Source organism: Paramisgurnus dabryanus, chromosome 4 (genome assembly GCF_030506205.2).
Source record: "Paramisgurnus dabryanus chromosome 4, PD_genome_1.1, whole genome shotgun sequence".
NCBI classification, from domain to species: Eukaryota; Metazoa; Chordata; class Actinopteri; order Cypriniformes; family Cobitidae; genus Paramisgurnus; species Paramisgurnus dabryanus.
The window spans coordinates 30,457,898-30,471,192 of record NC_133340.1 but is presented as its reverse complement, the minus strand read 5'-3'; positions in this window follow the sequence as shown (position 1 = coordinate 30,471,192).

Below are 13,295 nucleotides of genomic sequence, written 5' to 3'. Positions count from 1 at the left end.
TAACCCTAACCTAACCCTAACCTAACCCTAACCCTAACCCTAACCCTAACCTAACCCTAACCCTAACCCTAACCTAACCCTAACCTAACCCTAACCCTAACCTAACCTAACCTAACCTAACCTAACCCTAACCCTAACCTAACCCTAACCTAACCCTAACCCTAACCCTGACCCCTAAGGGAACTAACCCCAATGTCAGGACCCCTGAGGTCACTAACCCCAATGTCAGGACTCCTAAGGGCACAAACCCCAATGTCAGGACCCCTAAGGGCACTAACCCCTATGTTTGGAGCCTTAAAGGCCCTAACCCTAAGGTCAGGAATCATTAGTTAAAGTGTTCTCGGTCTAAACATTTTTTAATAATCCTTGGTTGTCTAATGGGTATTCTCGGTTTTTAACCTGTAGGACGTCAATGCATAGTTGGTTATCATTCATTATTCTGAAAGTCAGTAACTTTTGACCTTAGGAATAAGGAGCGATTGAGTTCCAAACCCCTGTATTTAAATCTGAGGTGGTTGGCTTATGCCACACGTTGGCCCCAAGGCTAGTAACCTTGCCTGCTATAAGGAACTTTTTAAGTTCCAATCACAAGGTGGGTAGCCCAGCATTAGGGGGGTGGGAAGACACACGCCCAGACTGATCACCTGGTGCGGGCCGCCTCAGGGGAGGGCGTCTAGTGATTTTAAGGCCGAAACGTCCAATGATCCTGAGGTTCACTACTGATGATGTGTCAAATGGGAAATGCAACTTGGAGCCGAGGTTTTTGGGGGGTGTAGGGACCAGTGACGTTCAAGTCTTGCGCTCTGGTCCGAGGAGGAAAAGCAGGGGGGCAGAACAATCCTTCACTAACATGCGCCGGCCAGTGCCTTCTGTGCATCCACCTATCTAACCAACAGCCGTGTAGGCAGTCTGGGGGTGGAGCATAGCGTACAGTTAAGTCTGTACGACAAATAACCTAACCCTAACCTAACCTAACCTAACCCTAACCCTAACCTAACTCCTGCATTTACCCCTTATACCTAACCTAACCTAACCTAACTCTAACACCAACTCTAACACCAACTCTAACCCCAACTCTAACACCAACTCAAACACCAATCCAGGCATTTCAATAGGAAAATAGTTTTTCGAAAATATCTCTGGAACGGAAGGTCACAGAATAGATCTGACCACTTCCGCCTAACATAATTCGACCACGAGGAACACGCCAGACTTGTCCCTGTGTCCCTAAGACCTTCCGTTCTCGAGATATAAGCATTTTAATAGTTATTTCCTGTTTTACACAGACTTCCGGTTATCACAGGAAGTCGAGGGTGGTACCAAAAGAAGCGCAATCAAAAAGGGAACACTTTGAACTTGGTTTGAAGTCTCTACGACCTTCCTATCAAGAGATATTTGAGGATCAGTCATTTGACTGATCCTGCATTTACCCCTTATACCTAACCTAACCCTAACCCTAAACCCTAACCCTAACCTAACCCTAACCTAACCCTAACCCTCTTCCAATTAGTATATATACCAAGTTTCAAGTCTCTAAAATAAATTTTGGACGAGATATACAGAAAAAACTAAAAATTTCAAATGCACCCTAGGGTGCATATTCGTTTTAAGCCTATAGCCTAACCCTAACCTAACCTAACCCTAACCTAACCCTAACCCTAACCCTAACAGTATATATACATGAAAATTTTTTGAAAAAAACAACATAAATCAGAACGGAAGCTCGGATCGACTCAAAAACACCACCACCGTGTTCAGCACCCTCAAAATAGTGTATATACATGTACATTTTGTATCTGGGACTTAAAAAAAAAATGGGCACATTTTCGAACACATGGGCAAACGGAAACGGAAGCTCGGATCGACTCGAAAACAACACCATCGTGTTCCGCATCCTTGAAATAGTACATATACATGTAAGTTTTATATCTGGGACTTAAAAAAAAAATGGGCAGATTTTTAAACCCATGGGCAAACGGAAACGGAAGCTCGGATCGACTCGAAAACACCACCATCGTGTCCGGCGACCTCGAAATAGTATATATAGATGTCAATTTTATATATATGACATCATTAAATGGGAAGTGCAATACCAAATTTAAACTTGTGGTGGCGCTATCGAGCTGAAACCACGCCCAATCGATAGGGCGTCCCCTAATTAGTATATATACCAAATTTCAGCTCTCTAGGACAAAGTTAACATAGTTAAAAACGAAAATGGGCACTTTACAGATGGGCACTCTTCGCATTATTGCCTATATCCTAACCCTAACCTAACCCTAACCCTAACCCTAACCCTAACCTAACCTAACCCTAACCTAACCCTAACCTAACCCTAACCCTAACCTAACCCTAACCTAACCCTAACCTAACCCTAACCCTAACCCTAACCCTAACCCTAACCCTAACCTAACCTAACCTAACCCTAACCTAACCCTAAACCCTAACCTAACCCTAACCCTAACCTAACCTAACCTAACCCTAACCTAACCCTAACCCTAACCTAACCTAACCCTAACCCTTACATTCAAAATTAAAATTTCAGACACACAATAAAAAAATATTTATGTGTGTTATTTAAACTCCACCATATAAGAAGTGTTGAGAACTCATTCAGAGCAGTCTCCACTGGGATCAAAATTAGTAAGAACGTTGCTCAACACGAAGAATGACATGGAGCACTCGTTTTAGAACTGGTTTCCACTGAAAAAGAGACATTAAAGACCCACCTAAAAATCTCCTATCGGCCCAAAATAGGGAAAGTAAGTATAGGATGGATTTTTAAGGTAGATCTCACGTCTAAAATAAGATGGAGGCACACTTTGGGACGGTGTGTGATGGTCTTATGTCAGGAATACAGTGTAGAAAGCCGTTCTGGTATTAGTCTCTGTCATTGGACGATGTTGAATGTCCTTCTGAAAATTTTGGAATAGTGTTGGGCCCAATTTGAGTCAGTCTCCACAAGAAGAACGGTGTTGAGTCCTCTTTAATAATTACAAAAATCAAGCCTCGCCTGAAGAAGACACGAAAAGCTGTCGAAACGTCGCGTGATACAGGCTTACAGACCAAGTCTTCTCTCGAACACCAGCATAACATCATCTGGAAACCTTTATTGTGGATGGTGATTGAAGTAGATCCATTTAGATCCTCTCACCTGAACACAAACCCTAACCCCAACGTCACAAAACCTGCAAAAAGCAGCCCTAAGCTCACTAACCACAAATGTGGATTTATTTACCAAAAAAGGAATTAGTGTGAGTGCTTGTGCATACTATTTTGGGCTTTTGGTGTGATAATGGGAACTTACCTGAGGCGGCCAGTTGAACGATGGCCAGTGCTTTCCAAGTTGGACCTTGGGTCTGGCTTTGGCCTAACTCTAACCTAACCCACCCTAACCTAACCTAACCTAACCCTAACCCTAACCTAACCCTAACCCTATAATCCCCTGACCTCCTCATAAACCCTAACCCCAAAAACCCTAAAAGGAGTACGATAAACTGAGATTAGTGGCCCACCACACTTAATCCCTAACCCCAAAAATTTTTTTTTAACAAATTTTTAGAACCCCTAAAAATAATAATAAATACATGTTTATTCCCCTCACCTAACACCAAACCCTAAACCCAACATCTGGAAAACTCAGCTCAAACCCAGGAGTAATTGCTCTAGGTTAATGAATCGTACATTCAAAAAAGCGACACGTTTAATTCCCTTGTTTTTTTATAATAAATAAATAAAGGAAACGCTTTACAAATTCCTTAGACCATATCGAGTAGTAAAATAAAATGATTTATTTCAATTTTAAATGATAAGCATAGCCAGCAGCTTTAAAAGGCATTTAAACCTACGTTTTGGGACTGTAGTTCCCTAAAGTAACCGCCAGAGGGCGCCACTCGATCGTTCCATCTTTATTAAAACTCATTACACTTCTGTTTTCATCACAAAGCAGGTTCCACGGGACAACACGTGCAAAACATCGAACTGAGACCCACAAAGGATCAACATCAGCACTTTTAAAGGTGACAGGTAGACATAACATCACTGTATCATTACTTTTTAAACAGGATTAATTGGATTTTCGTTTGGAAATGATCATTTGGATCGAGGCATACGATAGCACGTGGCTTAGCATGACACTCAGGATCAGTTTCTCGTATTAACAGAGTCTTAAACTGTAGATTGGCAAGGCAAGTTTATTTGTATAGCCAACTCGTACACATAATTCAAAACCACCTAATGAAAAATCTGTCAAAATAAGAGACATAATAATAAAAAAACAAAGATACACGTGAACTCAAAACAACAATTTTTAAGAAAATAAAAACGGTTTATATTGCCTAAAATAGTATAAAGCAGGATTAAAGGTGCATCACTGCGACGCAGCACAGTACAGTTAATAAAAACCAGATGCAATATAGGTTGAAATCTCTTATTAGAATCCACAAAATAACCTTTTATCTATAAGGCAATAATCTGGTATTTATATTTCAGACTCCAACCTCACCAATTGAGAGTCTGATCACTTGTATAGTAATTGGCTACAAGACACACGCTCGGGATTGATCACCCGGGCGGGGCACATCTCGATGAAGGTGTATAGTGCTGAAAGCCCGAAACACCTGATGACTCGAGATGAAAGCACTACTGACGAGGTGTCTTGAAATTTGCCCTCGCATTGGTGAGGAATGCCTCTGGAGGGATAGGATTCAAAATGAAAAACCCCTTTGAACCAAAAGTTTTTGAGAACTACAGCAAGAAACGCTTTAAACGCTGAGACGGCTAAGGTAAAATCCCCTGAAGTACTCTGACAACTACAGTATAAATCAGAGCTTAAACGCATATGCAAAATGCCCGATGTAGCGTAACTATACGGAAAACCAGATGGTACGCACAACACGAGCCGGTGAGACTTTTCAAAACCGAGACGGTCAAAATTCAAACTCTAAAGAGTCGGGATCTAAAATACAAATCCCTAAACCCAAGGTCAGTACTTCTTAAACATTAAAACCAACTACCACTTACCTTAACTTGCCCTAACCCCAAAGTCAGGCACCATCGGGACAAATAGTAATCACTACACTTAACCTAAACCTGCCCCTAAACCTAAGGTCAGGAAACCTAGACTTCTTTAAAATATACCTGTATCTTGGCTAATTCTAAAGTCAAGCACCATAGACATAGTATCTAAATAAAAAGCTCTATACAAGATTTACCTTAAATCCTTCCTAGATACAAAACAAAGCAATATACAAACATTACAACAAACTACAGTCTAAGTTATAGAGAAAAGACAAGAACAAATAATGTACATCTGAAGCAAAAACAGGATTCCTCAGAAATACACAAAAACAAATTATCTACGTGGCCTGAAGCCGATAAAGGCACTGCTCCCAGACGGGAGACGATCACAGGCGACATGGTATAGTCTAACATGCGTCGGCCCGTGCACCCACCTCATTCTCCCTATTCCAAACCTTTTCGGACGAGCTCCGAATAGGGGGGAGATGTTGTAACTTTCCGAAAAACCTAACCTAACCTAACCTAACCTAACCTAACCCTAACCTAACCTAACCCCTATGGGAGTTTTTACACTAATTCATCAGAACCCCAAACCCCTCCCTTTTCTAACCCCAACATCACAGGAGTCTGGGCACTAACCCCAATTACACCACCCCTATGAGAGTCTTTACACCAAGTTCATTAGAACCCTGAACCTCTCCCTTTTCTAACCCCTACATCACAGGGGCCTGAGGTTTAACCTAAGTGCACCAGCCCTATATATATCAAACACAATATGAATACAACCCTTATGGGGGGATACACTGTGTCTGACATACACTATACACCTAAAATCCACATCATTAGAGACTAGAACCCCATATACTGATTTTAACACACTTTATATCTGGGGCACCATTGACTTATAATGGGATGCAGTACTCCTTTAAAAATTCATTTTGACATTATATTTCCTTTACACAATAAAAGATCATTTGAACACACTGAACAAAATAAAAATTTCCTTCTTCAGACACATAATCTAAACACAGAGGTCCTGGAGGCTTTTCTAGGTACACAGTGGTGGATTGGTCATGGTCTCTCTCACTCTCTCTACGTACAGGTTACACCAAAGGATGGACTTTCTTCTTTCTTATTGCCCATTCAGAGATCTATTGATGTGTGAATATTGCATATTTTTGTATGATGGGGAGCGGGGGGCTTCCCTGGTTCCTGGGGTGTCCATTGGATTGTCTGGAGTGGTCAGAGCTTGATGGCCCATGCACAACCGGGTCTGGACTTGTCTGGACTCTGGACTAACCTAACTCCTAACCCTAAACCCAAAAGTCCAAAACAGAGGGATTGTAGTTATTTTTTTAACCCCTTACCCACTCTTTTGTCTAAACCCAAAAACACAAAACAAGAGTGACTGAAATTATAAAATTTTAACCCCTTACCCACCCTGTGCCTAAACCCATAAACCCAAAATCTCATAACCACAATAGGTTTATTAAACTTTTTTAACCCTCACCCTAACCTTTTTCTAACCCCAACCGCTGGAACCCTAACATAACCCATTTATTTCCTAAACCCAATCCCAAGTCTTATGTTATTGAAACCCAAATAAAATTAATTATAACCCCCGCTTTTTTTATTTTCAATTTTTCTTTTTTTTCCTTTCTTATATCTTGCCACCCATCTTTTTTCAAAACCCAGTGTACGACAGTAAAAACAAAAGAATGCCTCTTAAAATTTTGGACTTTGTTTTTATTATTTTACTCTTCCTGTATGGTGTCTGTTGTTTTATTAGAACTGAGAGGTATGGATTTTTTATTATAAGTATGGTTTAATTTTATATTGGATTGTACAATTTCTTCTTCTTCCTTCTTTTATCCCTAACATAAAGTTTTAAAGTGTACCTGTGCCAGAGCTAGCCCATGAGGCATTCAGTTCCCCTAACCTAACCCTAACTCAGCACACTCAGGGCTATAGGCTTAAAACGAATATGTCTCCTCCAGATATGTCTCCTCTGAATGATTTTTTTCTCCATATCTCTTTCAAAATTTATAGTAGAGTCTCGAAACTCGGTATATATACTAATTGGAGGACGCCCGATCGATTGGGCGTGGTTTCGACTCGATAGCGCCACCACCGGCCGAGATACGTTACTGCAAAATTTTAATTTTTTTATTTTTTAAGAGTTGTGTACAAATTTCATGTCTATATATACTATTTCGAGGGTGCCAAACATGATGGTGGTGTTTTTGAGTCGATCGGACCTTCCGTTTTCGAATGCACCCCTTCTAGAAGTTGTGCACTCCAAATTTTTTTAGTTTTAAATACAAATTTGTCAGCTATATATACTATTTCGAGGGTGGGTTAGGAAGAGGATAGACCAGGGTCCAGAAAATCCAGGCCCGGTTATGTGCTGGCCATCACCCAACTGGCCACCCCCAGCTCCCAACCAACACACCAGGAACAACAAAGCTCACCCTCCCTCCATTCATCCCCATATATATGGAACAGGTTTCAAGGTGGAGAAACACAATCTGTGAAATATTAATGAAACAAATAATAAATAAAAAATAAATAATAAACAAAAACCTGAACATCCTCCAGGGAAACCAGACCATAACTCAACATAAATGCCAGCATGTACGACCTAACATGACAATTTAACCAATGATCTCTATAGGGAGAAAGTAAGGGCAAAAGGTCAACATATATTTGTCATTCCCAATGTCAAACGTTTAAATGGATGGTGCACATAAATATCTATTATATTAATAATATGTTAGCCCTACCTTGGGTTTAGTGCCAATCCTATATGTATAATTAGGGGTCCATAGACCCTATCCATAATAATAGTAGTAAACATTAATTAAAGGACCACTACAACCATTGGCCTGTAAGGTTATGTGAATGTATATAGCTTATAGCCGTATGTTAATAGTACCACTCCTATATTATATTATTATATTATTGCATTATTAGGGGACCGAAGACCCTATCTATATTAATGTTGTCAATAATTTAGGGGTCAATAGACCCTATCAATAAAACTGTGGTGTATAACACAGGGTTATGCCCATTAGGGTTAGGGTTAGGTTAGGGGAATGAAGGCCTTTTCAGGCAGCACTGGCACAGGTATACTTAAAAACATTCACTCTGGGAAAATTAAAATAATGTGTCAAAGGTAGTTCAGTCTAAAGTTATAAAGTTCTTTCAATGTGTGTAATAAAAAATGAAAAAACAATCTATAATCAGGAGAGGATGTTATTTAAATAAAAAAAGGTTTTTAACAGAGAAACACAGAAAACGGAATTGCCAATAATACACATTTTAGAATTGGGTTCAGAATAAAAAGTGGGAAGGAGAATTAAGGTTTATAATAATAAATATGTAAAATGAACAAAGACAATTAAGAAAGGAAAGAAAAGACCTGGGTTTTGGAAATACTAGGGTTACTAAAATTGGGGTTAGGGAAAGGGGCAGATGAGGGGGATATTTTAATATAATAAGGAATAGGTTTAAAAGAATAAAAAGAAGAAAGGGTTTGAAATCCCAGGGTTACTGACATTGGGGTTAGGGAAGGGGGCAGGGGAGGGGATTATCATATTAATACAATGATATAAAGAGGTTAGGGTTAGGGTTAGGGTTAGGGTTAGGGTTAGGGTTAGGGTTAGGGTTAACTGGTTTGCTGACTACCAAACATTTATCATGCAATACCTCCCACCATACTTGCCATTTTTGAACCACATAGAAGAGTTATGGAAGGTATATGAGTGATGGGATTGATGTTGGTGCTATTTAGGGATGGATAAGGCGCTCAAGGCGCTTCTTCCCTCGATGTCTGGCAAGGGAATATATTGCCTGTGATGTGGACGAGGCGTTGTGACTTGTTTGGTGAAAAATTTACAGCATGTGTGTGTATCTGCAAACAGAGGCGATTCTAGGGTCTATGGGGGCCCCAAGCAGAAAATTCCCTGTGTGCAAAAAGTGTGCAAAACTTCTATACAATGTCCTTTGCTTAACCCACTATTATACAGTGCAACAGTTATTGCGAAAGATACATATATATAAGTGTAATCTTCATCATACCTAACATTATTAACATGTTTGGATGCATAAATGGCATAACATGTTTGGAAAAAATGACAGCAGAGAAATATTTTCTACATTATACAATGATAGCAATGATTAATAACTTATTTTTACAAGAACAACCAGTCATTTTATGACTGCTATACTAAATAATCTCAGTAAAGTTACTGCTAACTGTTATGTAAGTTAGTGTCCTAGAGTTAAATATTAGTAAACTAAATATTAATTTCATATCTGAAAATACAGAACAGTATAACAATGCAATTCAGCAACAATGCAATTCTATAGACTTGACAAGAGGTTTTCCAGAGTTTTGTTTGATAATGTTTGAGACCTGACAGGGTGAGGATGTAGTTTGTCTTACCTCCCTTAAACTCATCATCTCTCCTTTCTTCTTCCCTTTCCCTGCTTTGCACAAAACATTTCTGATGTCCATCTACAGAAGCCAATAATGAGTCAAAATAGGATTTGCATTGTTATTTAGAAACTTCCTTTAGTCTCGTCATGTTTTCATAAGCTAAGTCACTCGCTTGGCGTCTTTTGAATGCGGTTGTGCGCGAATGAACGCAAAGACGCGCGCGGACATGAATATGGGCGTGTACGCGTCATTGCGACTGCTTCGTTGCTTTTACAAGCGTAAATTGGTAACTACATTGCATATAGATCCGGTTTTGCCGCGATTGTCTTTGTAAAGGATTGCACTAGTTAACTGCTAAAATTTAAACTTGAGATTTAAACCGGGGCACAAAAGATTTACACTTGGCAACGTGCCTGACTGGAGCTGGACCGGACACATTAAACCACATGTGGGTACGAGGCTGCTCACTTTATTGCCTTTTTGCGGTTAAATTGTTTTAAATCACTTGAGTGTTAGCATTTGCAAGCCTTTGAAACACGTGCAAATGATAAACTTTTCCTATTTAAATTTGCGTATTAATCTGGCAATTGCAAGCCAAACCATGGGTCGTGATCCGTACGGATCAACTGCGACAGTACGACTGAACGATACAACGTCACCCATTCGCTACGTTCATTTTCGAAACTGGCAAGTTATCCACCTGGGTTGGATTTTGACTGGGATAAGCCAATGTCAATCAACATTCCATCCAATCGGAATTTTGATATGCAGTCATGTTGAGTATCTATGTTCATCTACCGGGTGTAGCTGGCCATCCGAGAAACAAACTCGGGGGCCCTCTAGTGGCTCGGGGCTCCAAGCAGTTGCCTGCCTTGCCTGTTGACAAGGTGCGCCTCTGTCTGCAAATATTTCTGTGCATGTGAACAATCCAATACATATTTTAGTATTATGGCAAAGCATACTAAAGAAAAGTGCACTTTTCATTATGCCCAACTGTGTGTAGTTGGTTAGAGAAAAATCTGGTAATATGAATGAGGTGTTCCAATTTGTGTCAAAGTTTGATTTTGATAATGTTATATGTAGTTTAGGTTGGAGTGCTTCATTTTGCAGGATATATGTGGTATTTTGCTATTTGGGTGTGTGGTTTTGTAAATTGTGTTAAGTTTTTTGATAAAACCAGACTAGTTTGAAAAATTGTGTGTTAGCAATTGGAAAAAACTGTAATTATTGAAAAAGCATATTTCCTCACAGGAATGTCCTGTGCCTGGTGTCATTGGAAAGGTCTAGTCCAGGGCTTTCCAACAAAAGCATTTGCAAGTCTCTCAGACCTTCTTACCTAAACAATATTTTCACTCCTTTTTCACTAAGCTGTACTCATTTTCTCATTTTATCTCCCCACCAATCCTTCTGGATGAAGGGCACTGCTATTTCTGGTGTGTTGGTGGGGCAGTCAGGATTGGACAGTTAAGAGATGGCCAATTCATAACCAGATTTTTTATGGACCCTAGGCTAATATATTCCTAACCCTAACCTTGTGTGTAAAAGAAGTTAAACCATTTTAAATTTGTGTTAATTATATGCATTTTGGGTTAAAGCAACAAGAAATATTACAGTTTTTTACGATTGCTATGACAGATTTTTCAATACTTTTAACAAGTTTCCAAAACTCTTAACACAGTTGGCACTACATCCACCTGTGTAAGCTATACTATTTACACATTTATTGTTGCTTTAACACAAAATGCATACAATTAACACAAATTTAAAATGCTTTAACTTCTTTTACAGACAAGCTCAAACAAGACCAAAACAATAGATTTTTAATGTCAAATTTACAAATGCTTTCACACAGCATGTCAAAACAGATAACATCATGTGCTAAACCTCACTTATAGTCAAAGTAAACAGCTGTTTATATGATGAATTGAAACATAAATATATCCTCTGTATTTTATTCCATTGGGATTGAAAAACAATTTATTGTACAAATGCAAATATATAAATCACAGCTGATTCCCACCTAGGAAACACACTCAGGTTCTTTCAATTGCATGACTATATAGTATACAATAGTGTAAAGGACGGCCTCTTTAGGTCCATCTTGTGTGGAAAAGGAACAATATGAGCAACACACAAAAAAAAGATATATGTCTGCACAAGTCAATGGAAGACCACCAGGACAGTTTTCTTCAAGTCCCACCTGGATGCAATAGGTGCATTCCCAGACATTATACCTGAACACTGTCAGGGGTGGATAAGACATGGCAAAAGATAATTTCCAAGATGCCTTGACAGAGAAGATATCAGGTGTGATGTGAATGAGAACATGTGGCCAAATAGAAACGCAATTTTCAGTGGCTTTTTCTGTTTGTATTTTTTTTTTACTTTTTTACTGTAAAAGGAAGCAATATTGAATATGTTTGTTATCTTGCAGTAATGTCCTGTTGTAAATACTGTAAGTTCTTTACTGCAGCAATTATGTCTACTTTCTTTATAAAAAGTACTCTAAGATGGATGATTCATTTTTGTCTTGAATTTCTGTAGCAAAACAAACATAATACATGCATTTACCAAATCCAACTAAACAAAAATATAAACAAGTTTTCAAAAGAAACTGTAGTGCAAAACTCAGTCTATAATCAATTCAATCTACTGTCTATTGTATAAGGACAGACTTACACATAAACTGCAGTTTTTGTTTTTCCATCTTATGTTTGTGTTTTTCATGACATTGTGTTATGATTGACTAAATGTTTCTGTTGGAAGAGAGCATGTGTTGGTGATCTGGTATAACCAAGGCCGCCTTAATGCACGGGCTTACCTGGGCTGAAGCCCAGGGGCCTCCCAAGTTCAAGGGCCTCCCAAGTTTGCGTTCATGATGAGCTGAACAGGTCATATTGTTTTGTAACTTGTCAGGTTTTCTGTCAATCATTCTAATTGCACGTTACATGGCTGCTGATTGGTCCGTTGTAACTTAACGTGAAATAAAATGTTAGACGTAACATATTTTTTATTCCGCGTAATGTAATTAAGTGCGCGTTGTCAACTTGACATTCCTGCACGTTAGACTGAGTGTGACAGAGAAACGGGAAATAATCCATCATCAAATGAAAGAGTAATTTCTGAAATTTCATAATAAGCACTAGTGAGGTGCAGGTCTCTCTCTCTCTTTCGTGCGCGCGCGCTCGCTCTCTCTGTGCTCGTGCAGCTGAGTCTCTGGCATGCAGAAGTCTCTCCAAACGTGCACAAGAAACTGTGCCGCTAAATTAAGAAAGGAGTTCCCGCACATAATGCTGTTAGTTGTTATAAGTTTACTCGCGTTTATATCAGTGACGCGTGCGCAGCTGGAGCGATGTAGTTTGACGCGACGTTAGCTCACAGTACACACATCTGTTGGTTTAGAAAGACGAGAAAGAGACGCAACGGTAAAGGTGCAAGTCTAAGAAAGTAAAGAGTGACAAGACCATCTCAAATGATCATCCCCTGCACCATTCATATTTATAATCTCCTTATCTAAAGATCTTATATACAGGTATGTTCCCTGTCTGTCTTGTGCATATTCATACTTGGTCGTTTTACATGCTTATGTATGCATAAATACTAAATACAATGCATACTATATCTTCAATAGCCTACAAAATAAATAACTGATTAAAAAACAAGATTCTGTCTATAAAGACTTATCTTTTGTTATCATTAATGCATTTAACAAGATTCTGTCTATAAAGACTTATCTTTTTTTATCATTAATGCATTTTCACTTTAAAACTAACTTTAACTTATTATATTTTTAAAACTGTGGTGAGCATTTAGTTATGAGTGGCAATTTTCTGCA